General features: G+C 41.9%; 1 long non-coding RNA gene across 1 annotated transcript; it reads right to left on the reverse strand.

Moving 5' to 3' along the window:
* Positions 1 to 7,753: 7,753 nt before the first annotated feature.
* Positions 7,754 to 9,147, reverse strand: LOC131825170 (uncharacterized). Its single transcript, XR_009351147.1, has 2 exons — positions 8,849 to 9,147; positions 7,754 to 8,736 (listed from the first exon to the last, which is right to left on the reverse strand). It is a non-coding gene; the product is annotated as an uncharacterized LOC131825170 (long non-coding RNA).
* Between the last annotated feature and the right edge of the window lie 522 nt (positions 9,148 to 9,669).

A 9,669-nucleotide genomic window follows, 5' to 3' on the forward strand; every position in this document is an offset into this window, starting at 1 on the left:
TTGACCACCATTACCTGGGAGAGAAGGCCGGTTCCCAAGAAGACTGGCTGACCTGAGCGGAAAGAAGGAATGGAGTTGTTTGGGAAGAAAGCCCTAGCTGATCACTGAAAAACAAAGATTTTCACCACTTAGTGTGGAACCATGGAAAGACCATTCTAAAAAGTACAAAATCCTTCACACAGGGGCTTTTGGATCCAACGGAACCTTCGCTCTATCTTTTATGATATGACCTTGGGCAGGTTACTTACCTTTGCTAAGTCTCAGTTTCCCCACTTATTAAAAAGAAGAATAGTAGTACCTACCTCATACAACCTCTGTAAAGATTAAATGCAACAGCTTGCGTAAAGTATCCCTTGCTTAGGGAAATGCCTGCTATATAGCAAGTACTCAAAAATGTTAGCTATTATCAATAGTGGATAATCTTAAATAAATGGGGCTTTCTTTGTCACGGAAATTGCTACAAGGATGATAAATAAGATGTCCTTCCTTAATAAAGAGATGTGATTCATTTACAAAGAGGACACATTTGCATGTAGACAATAATGAGATAATATCATTAAATGCAGTTTGTTCCTCTAAGAAGTTTGAACATACTACTCCCCATTGATGCTGAGCCCTACCCCCTTGCTTGTTTACATGGTTAAATTGCTTAGCAACTCTGCTTCTAATATTAATGCAAAGATAAAACATTTCCTTCGAGAACCTGATGGCAGTGCCTGGCTGGCTCAGCTGGTACAGCATGGAACTTTTGATCTCAGGGTCATGAGTTCAAGGCCCAGGTTGGGTGTAGAGATTACTTAAACAAACTTTAAAAAAAAAAAAATCTTTTTTAAAGAATAGGACAAAATGCTATATGCCTTAGATATACTACTACCATTATTAGCGTTTAAGCAGAAAAATCACGTGATTTTGACTTTCTGCAAATTCACTTGATTGTTCCTAGCCCGTGTGTGAGGCAAGGGCTGACCACAGTAGCTTGGTGTGTTGGTGGAAGGGTGAGGAACATCTTGGGAAGGGATGAGTCTCTGAGCTCTTGATTCTGACTCCTATCTCATCATTAATTCTGCACATTCTCTTCCTGCCTTTCAGACCTTGCCTAGCTCGACAATGAGAGAGGGAAGAAGGTGACAGTGATAAACTCTGCCTACACAGAAAAAGATATCTTGGTTACTCTTGGAGCAGAGAAATTCCTGAGCCTACGACACCTACGACACCCTGAAATTCCAACAGTGTCAATATCCCCTTGCCAAGGGCAATATTCTCATCTTTTTGCCATCAGCCCTTCCTATTCTCCATATTCCCACACTGCGGGTCTCATCTGTAACCTTTCCTAGAGGAGCTCTTATCACTGGGCACTCCATCCTAAATCCCATTTTCAAACAAGGTAGGGGAAGAAAAGAAGTATGTATTTGATTTTATAATTGACTTCTAAGACCTGAGCTAGGTTTTCCAACGTGAATTTTTGAGGGCTGAGCACTTGAACTGCTATAGCAAAGACTCCAAATTTGCTCTCCTTTTTAGGTAGATTCCTTTCCACCATATGTTCTCTTTCTTTCTGTCTCTCTCTCCATCTTGTCCTCTTGAATACTGGACTTAGGATCAGAAAACCCACCTCCAGACTTAGCTCGAATCTAGTTTCTAGCCTCATTAGTTTTGGGCCTTGAATAAATCATGTCACCATTCTGAGCATCTATTTTTCTATATGGTCAAAGAGGTAGTTGTACTATGTGAATGCCAAAGTCCTTCCTAGCTCCAATGTTTCTAACCCTTCATATGTCTAAGAAGGACTTTCAACTTTGGGTAGACTATAAAGGTCACAACAGGCTAACAGCCACACTGTCGCAAGAAGGAAAAAAATAGGTACATTGCAAACATCATTCAAGACACTGAAGGGAGATGGATACAAAGACATTAGATAAACTAAAATTCCTAAGTGAACTTATAATCACCAGCTATTTGCATCCCAAGGAGCATTTGCCCATTGTGGGTATCGATTGAAGACTGGATTGGGCTAAGCAGGACCCTACTGGGGAATAGAGAAAGTAGCAGAACTTTTGGTGAATGTGTAGGACTGAAGTAATGGATTAGAAAACAGAAAAAAAAAGTGCCAAATACAAGACTCATTCCCTTAAGTTTGGGATGGCAGGGAAGGGTTATGTGGGCCAAACCAGAAAGAGAGAATAAATTTTTTTCTAGTCTGCAGTGCCTTAGAGACAAAGTCTCACTAGAAATAAGTGTTTCCAATGGATGCACAACAGTTCTTTCCCTTAGACCATTTGCCAGATTCTGAACCTATGTAAAATGGAAATCTCTAACATAGGCTCAGAGCCTCTGAAGAACAGAACTGTTAAAGCTGAGGAGAAAGGGAGCTTCTACACACCCCACTGAAAGCCCTTTGCAAAGAAGAGAGACAAACCAGAGGTGCACAGGCTTATTTACTAAAATTTACTAAAAGCTGCCACCCAACCTCACACCCAGCTTAATCTGGTAGCTGTCTGCCTACCGGAGGACTAGAGGAGCCTTTGATGGTAGAGAATTTCATCTGAGCATTCTGGCATTTTGTTTTGGTTTTGGGTTCCCAATTTCTATAGTACAATTCAAAATTACTAACATGAGAAGAGAATGGAAATGTGATTGATAATCAAAAGGAAAAAAATTCAAATAATAGAAGCATAGCCACAGATAACTCAAATGTGGTAATTAGCAGAAAAGGATTTTAAAATAATTAAGATTATTATATCTAAAAATAGAGGGGAAATGAAGTAAAAGATTAAGAATTTCAACAGAGAACTGAAATTGTTTTAAAAAATCAAATGGGTATTCTAGAATTGAAAAAATACAGTAATATATCATCTAAACTGAAAAATTAATTAAATAAGTTTAACAGCATGTAGAACACAGAATTTTTAATTCAAAGACCAGATCACTTAAATTTTTTTTTTAAAAGCCAAAATTGAAACATAAAAGTAGGGGAAAGGAGTAAAAAGAACAGAATAAAATATAAGAGACATGTGGCACACAGGAAAAAAAAAAAGGCAGTATTATATGTAATTGAAGTCCCAGAGGGAGAGGAGAAGAGGGACTGAAAAAGAACAATTGTTGTAGAGATAACAGAGAATTCTCCAAAAGTGATTAAAGATATCCACTCACAAATTCAAGAACAGGGAACACTAAGAAGAGTAAAAACCACATTTAGGGACATTATATTCAACGTGCTGAGAATTATGAGGCACCTGGGTGGCTTAGTGGGTTAAGCCTCTGCCTTCAATTCAGGTCACGATCTCAAGGACCTGGGATCAAGCTCTGCATCGGGCTCTCTGCTCAACCGAGAGCCCCCTTCCTCTTCTCTCTCTGCCTGCCTCTCTGTCTACTTGTGATCTCTCTCTCTATGTCAAATAAATAAATAAATGAAAATTTTAAAATCTTAAAAACAAAACAAATTCTGAGAATTAAAGACAATGAAGAAAATCTGAAAAGAATCAAAGAAAAAAAGAGACACGGTCCCTTCAAAGTAACAAGAAGACTGATAGCAGACTTTTTGATAGAAACTATGGAAGCCAAAAAACAAAACTATGGAAGCCAGAAGATAATGCTTTAGCATTATTAAACCTGAAAGGAAACTACAATACCAAATAAAATTATATCAAGTGAAAATGTACAACACTTAAGTGAAAATATAGATATTTCCCAATAAACAAACTTTGATGGAGTTTGTCTTTAGAACAGCACTACAAGATTCACTAAAGGAAAACTTTCAGGTGGAAAGAAAATAATCCTAGTTAGAAATAGTAAACTTTGGGAAGGAATAAGGAACACTGGAAGGAATAAATATGTGTATAATTCTTTTTAAATACTAACTCTTTAAAACAAAAAATGAGGAAAGATTTGTGAGAACACAATGTAGGAGTCAAATGTTAAATAGTGTCACAAAGAACAGGACGATCTAAATGATGTTAAACTATTGAAAGTTTCTTGACTTACTTGTGAAGTGGCAAAATGTTGACATACAGTATATAATGAGAAGCTAGAAAAGCACAATAACTTTCTAGGATAAAAGCTACATGAATATCCAGAATGAACAAAAAGATACTAGAGAATAAAATGAAAATAAATACTTCAGAAGCAGGTAGAAAAGGAGGCATAGAAGAACAAATTATAAATGGGAAAAATAGAAAAATATAGCAAGTAGAAAGAATAAAATAAACTATTTCAGTAATTATAGAAATACATGGACTAAGCATCCAATCAAAAAAGAAAGATAAAATGGATTATTTTAAAAACACAAGACTCTATTATAAGTTCTTTACAATAAATAGATTTTAAAGTTTAATATATTTATCTGGGAGGAGTAAGTCAAAGGCTTTGAAGAGGAAGTCCCCCAGGTTTGAGTTCTAGTATCTTGATTATAAACTGAGCTTGCCTGGGTAAGTTCTCTGAGCCTCAGCTCCCTTATCTATAATAAGAGTAACAATACTTATCTGATAGGGGTTTTGTGAGAATAAATAAAATTAATGAGAAAAACCAGGACAGTGACTAGAAAACCCTCAATGTGTGATAGGTATTATTGATCCTCTCATTACCACCAGCCAAGATCCCAGTCTCCCTTAGAGGGGGACTCTAATATGGTGGCTAATGGCTTGGGTGCTCAAATCACACTGCTTGGCTTTCAATGCTAACACTGTCAGTTACTAGCCCCATGACCTTGAGGAAGTACTTAACCTCCCTACACCTCGGTTTTCTCACCTATAGAATGGGTCCATCTCAGAACTGTGAGGATAAAATGAGGTCATCTCTTAAGACACTTAGCACATGGCCTGCAACATGAGTGCTCTCTATGCAGCAGTCCAGGGGACTATTAAAACATAAATCAGATAATGTCTATCATTTGCTCAAAAGCTTTCAGTGTCTTCCCACCGCAAAGAGTAAAAGCCAAAAACTTTCCAATCACCTATCATGTCCCTTAAGATCCCTTACCTCCCTGAGCTCATCAACTAGCTAACATCTTGCTTATTCCACTGACTTCGGACACACCTGTCTCCTCGCCCCTCCTCAAACCAGTCAGTTATGCTGCTATCCCAGGGTTGTTATACTGATAGAGTCCTCCTCCTGGACAGTTCTCCCCCCCGCAACCACCACACCAGCCCTCAGATCAGCGTGGCTTTGCTCCATTACCACCGGCAGGTCTTGCTCAAATGCATTATTCAGTGAAGGCATATAGGACTGGGCCATGGAAAACTGAACCTCCCTCTCTTACCCTGCCACACTTCCCTGTCTTACTTCCTTGGATTACCTTTTCCCTTAGAAGAAATCCCCACTTAATATTCTTTTCCATTAAAGTCCTTTATCAGTCTGTTGTATGTTTTCTCCCACTCCAATATAAGCCCATGAAGGCAGAGATTTTTGTCTTCGACCGTTACCATAGCCCATAGCACCAAGACAACTATCTGGCACTTAATAGGCACTTAAGGAATACTTGTTAAGTGAAAAAATGTAAAAGTTATTATTTTTACATGTCTTTTATTATTTACATATCTGATCATTTCTTCCTTTTCTTTAGTAACCATTGGTGGCATTGAGCCAGGCCTTCACCAAGGACCCAGCTCAGCTTAATCCTCACTTTCTCCAGGCAGTCTCCCCTGAATTTCCCGTGTCGGTTCTGCCTCTCACAACGTTGATCTCTGTTGTGTGATTATTTGGTTTAAGTCTATCTTTTCTACTAGACCTGTATGGGTAGAGACTTGATGGATTATTGTCTCTTGCCTCTGTGTTCCCAACACTTAGTACAGTGCTTGGCACATAAAAAATATTCAACAAATAATGAACAAATGAATGAATGAATGATCAGAATGAGCTCTTGATTTGCCTATTGTAAAACCCATTTTGCACATTATTTAACCTCTCTGGTTGTGCTATGTTTAGTGTTTGTTCATGATTAATAAGCTTTAGCATGTTTAATGTGCCATTCTCTCATTGACACTGAACTGTATAACTTAAGCTAAGCTGGGCTCTGGTCGGTATTCGTAAACATTTCTCACTGGTTTGTATTCAGAGTAAAAGATGAAAGAGCAATAGGTTGCCAGTTAGCAAGAATTCATTTGCTATTGTTCAGATCTGTGAAAGCATCCAATTAATATTACACATGAATATTTCACAATAAGAAGGATCCTGGAAATTAGTCTGTGAAGACAGATGCATTCTTCTTTATTGGGACGGAGAGATTATGGCAACCGTAGTGCAGGCAAGAGGAAGGAATGGTCATTTACTGAGAGCCTGTCACTTGCCAGATTTCATTCAAGATACTTTGTATTTATGATCCCATCTGGTCCCAACTGCGAGTGTGGTGGAGACAAAAAAAAAAAAAACACCAGCGAATGTGGACATGTATGTATGTATGTACATATGTGTGTTTTTACACGTCCTTATGTGTGGATGTTGAAATTAACAAGCTCTCGTCCTCCTGTCCGCTTCATGTTAGTTGCTCAAGCTGGATGAGGTCAATTCGTGCCCCGAGCTTCAGTTCCTGCATTTGTAAAGTGTAGATCATAAGGGCTATCTCGCAGAGCTGGTATTAAGATCAAATAAAATAATGGATATGAACATTCTTTGAAATATTGAAAGCAAACGTGTGTGTGTGCATGTGTGTGGTACTATAAGGATCAAAGCAACAATTTATCTCTTTGGATATCAAAATATTTTTCCTGGTGAAAGCTACACGGGGGTGAAGTCTTATTGTATCCGCTTATTACCCATTCACTTATTGCAAGTCAATCTAACAAATATATTAAACACGTGTGGCGTGCCAGACTCCAAAACGCCATGGAGAATAAAGTGAACTAAACATGATCCTGCCTCAAGGAGTTCACACTTGAAAGGAGGAAGCATATGGATATAAAAATGACTAGAAGATTCAAGGCAGACTATGTATAATTCTATAGACATTAAGAAATCACACCCAGTAATTGATACAATAAATAGATAATTGAGTAATGTGGGCCAGGCACTGTTGTAGAACCCAACAAAAGAGTGGAGAAAAATTTTTTTTAACGGCCTGTTTTCAAGGGGCTTCTGTTCTTGTGAGTGAAAAGGGAGAAGCTTGTAAACCAGAGGATAAACAAAGCAGTTTCAGTTAAGCTGCTTTGTTGCAAATAAAACAAGGTAAAGTGATGATGAGTTCTGGAAAAGTAGTGATCAGCTAAGGTATCCGTTATCTGAGCTGAGGTGGAGGCAGCTCTGAGGAGAGCTTCTGAGAGAGAACTCTGCCCAGAGCGGAGAGCGGGAGCTAGAACTCTGGGGCTGAAGGAAGCTAAGAAAGAAAGCGCCCCCTCCCACCCCCCCACCCCACCCCCCAAATCACGCTCTGCGGAAATGGGAGGAAGTGAGAGAGCGAGAACGGAGGACAGAGGAGCAAGGCTGGGTCCCCGCCAGACCAGACACCCCATTCCGGTCCCGGTGAGGAACTGGGGCTCTAAGTGAAGGCAATGGGGAGCCAAGGAAGCCTTCAGGCAGAGAAGACAGTTACATCTGATTTACATTTTAAAAGAGCAGTCTGGTGGCTCTGTGGAGTGGGTAGGCCAGAAAGACCAGATTTTTGCAGTCCAGGTACAGGATAAGGAATGGTGACGTGTGACCAAGCTAGAGGCCGGCTGGATGTGGAGAAAAGAACAGATGTGGGATATCTTTTGGTGGTAAGCCAACCAGAATTTGAAGAGGAAGAAAAAGTTGTTTCTAAATGAAGAACGCATTGGTGTCTATCTTTAGTTCAAAATCCTTTTATGTCAAACAATACATTAATTCTATAAATACACCTAATGTACATTTAAGCTACTATTAAAATTCTTTGGCTCTCTATAGTACGTGCTTTTTAAAGAAATGGTAAAAAATAGAAAAGCAAAAATTAAGAAAAACGATATAAATACGTATATAACATTTGCTATACACATTTCTAAGACTAGAATGCCTACGTTTTCCCCCAGAACTATGATTTGATCTTGTGTTTCTGAGGCGGCGGTGCAGTATCAGATTATGCTTTTTTTTTTTTTTTTTTCTGGAGCATCTTTTGAGAAATGAAAATCATTTAGCAACTTCAACAGAAATACCACTGTGGACATTTCTTCATACATGGCAGACGACTTCCACCCACTGGGGCAAACGGGCCTGGGAATGCCCTGTTGTCCCAGCACGTCGGGGGCTGCATGGAACACGGTCCCCTCTCACCGAGGCCTTAAATACAACGTGATCAGACAGATCGCGGTAAATCCATTCCCATCCGTGCTCGCAGCGGGGTGGAGGGAGGTCGCAGCTATTTACAGCAACAATTGCCTGAGCAAGGACTGAGTAATGCAGGCCCTCTAGGCAGCGGGGCTGGAAACCTTTTTCAAGGGGCCCGTCAAGCCCTCTAAGGCTGTAAGGTGTAAGCGGCCGGTGTGCGCTCTGCGTCGACAGGAGAGCCCCTGATGATTGTTTGCGTTTGGGGCCGCCTGTGTTTAAACACCAAGGAGCCCATAGAGGTAAAGACCCGGCGGGAGCGAGCCTTTGGGGGGCAGGCCGGAGAAGGAGTTCTGGAGAGAGCGGAGGGGCGGGGGGAGCCCCGGGTCGGGAGGTGTCCTCCCACTCCCCACCTCGTGCGGATCGCAGGCTGGATGACGCCGCGGCCAGCCCGCGGGACTGAGATGTGGCCGGCGGCCGCTCCCGGCAGCATCCGCTCCCCCGCCGCGCGCAGTAATGGATCTGCGCGTCCTAAAAGAGGAAGATAATGCCGGGTTTAGCTTATAAATAGCTGGTTGTACGCTCGCCCTGCGAAGCATTGATTGAGAGAGCCGTGCTGACTATTGATCTAATTTTAACTTACATTTTAGCACGCACCCTCTCCGCCTCTCCGCCGCGGTTCCGGGAGGTGGAGCTCGGGCCGCCACTGCCCCCGGCGACCGCCAGGGGGCGGGCCACTCGCGTCCCCCGCCGCCCTGTCCGTCTGGCCTCTGTTTACGCAGACACACAATGCCGGCCTTTATTGGGTCTGAAAAATAGGAGTTTGATTTTCCTGCGCCGGGATGACCTCACCACTTCTGAAAGTCGGAGGAAAACGGGGAATTGGAGGACAGGCAGTCAGGAAGAGAAAGGTTGCATTTCACCCCCGCCCACGTCACCACCTACACAGAGCACGGGGGCTGTGCTTGGGTTTCAAAAAACCACTTTGCGGAAGTCGAGGCGCGGGGGAGGGAAGCAGGGAGATAGGGGCCGCGGAGTGTTCAGTCCCTCTGGGTGCCCTGGCACGGGCCTGGGCTGCCCCTTCTGTTCCGAAGGTTAATATCGCCTGCTCCCTGCCTCCAAGGGCTCTGTACCGAACTGTCCCCAAATGCCGGGGCTCCAACCCTCTCTAGGAAAGAGTGATTGACTTTCAAATATTCTTAGTTATTCCGAAACATGATTCCTCTTGCCAAGGTGTGAATAGTGGTCATCGGCGATTTTATACTGCTTGCTCGGACATGCGTTTGGCTTCACATGATTAGTGTGGGAAGGGGAAGCTTGTCACATTTTTGTTGTCACCTTTACGGGACCACGAAGTATAGTAGGGTCAACTATATGGGAAAACAGAAGACCAAGAAAGATGCCCCCCCCCCCACCCCACCTCACTTCAGTTTTTTCCCTCCGAGACCTAGAACTCAGCGTTTG

The sequence above is a fragment of the Mustela lutreola genome, chromosome 2, assembly GCF_030435805.1.
Source record: "Mustela lutreola isolate mMusLut2 chromosome 2, mMusLut2.pri, whole genome shotgun sequence".
Classification (NCBI taxonomy): domain Eukaryota; kingdom Metazoa; phylum Chordata; class Mammalia; order Carnivora; family Mustelidae; genus Mustela; species Mustela lutreola.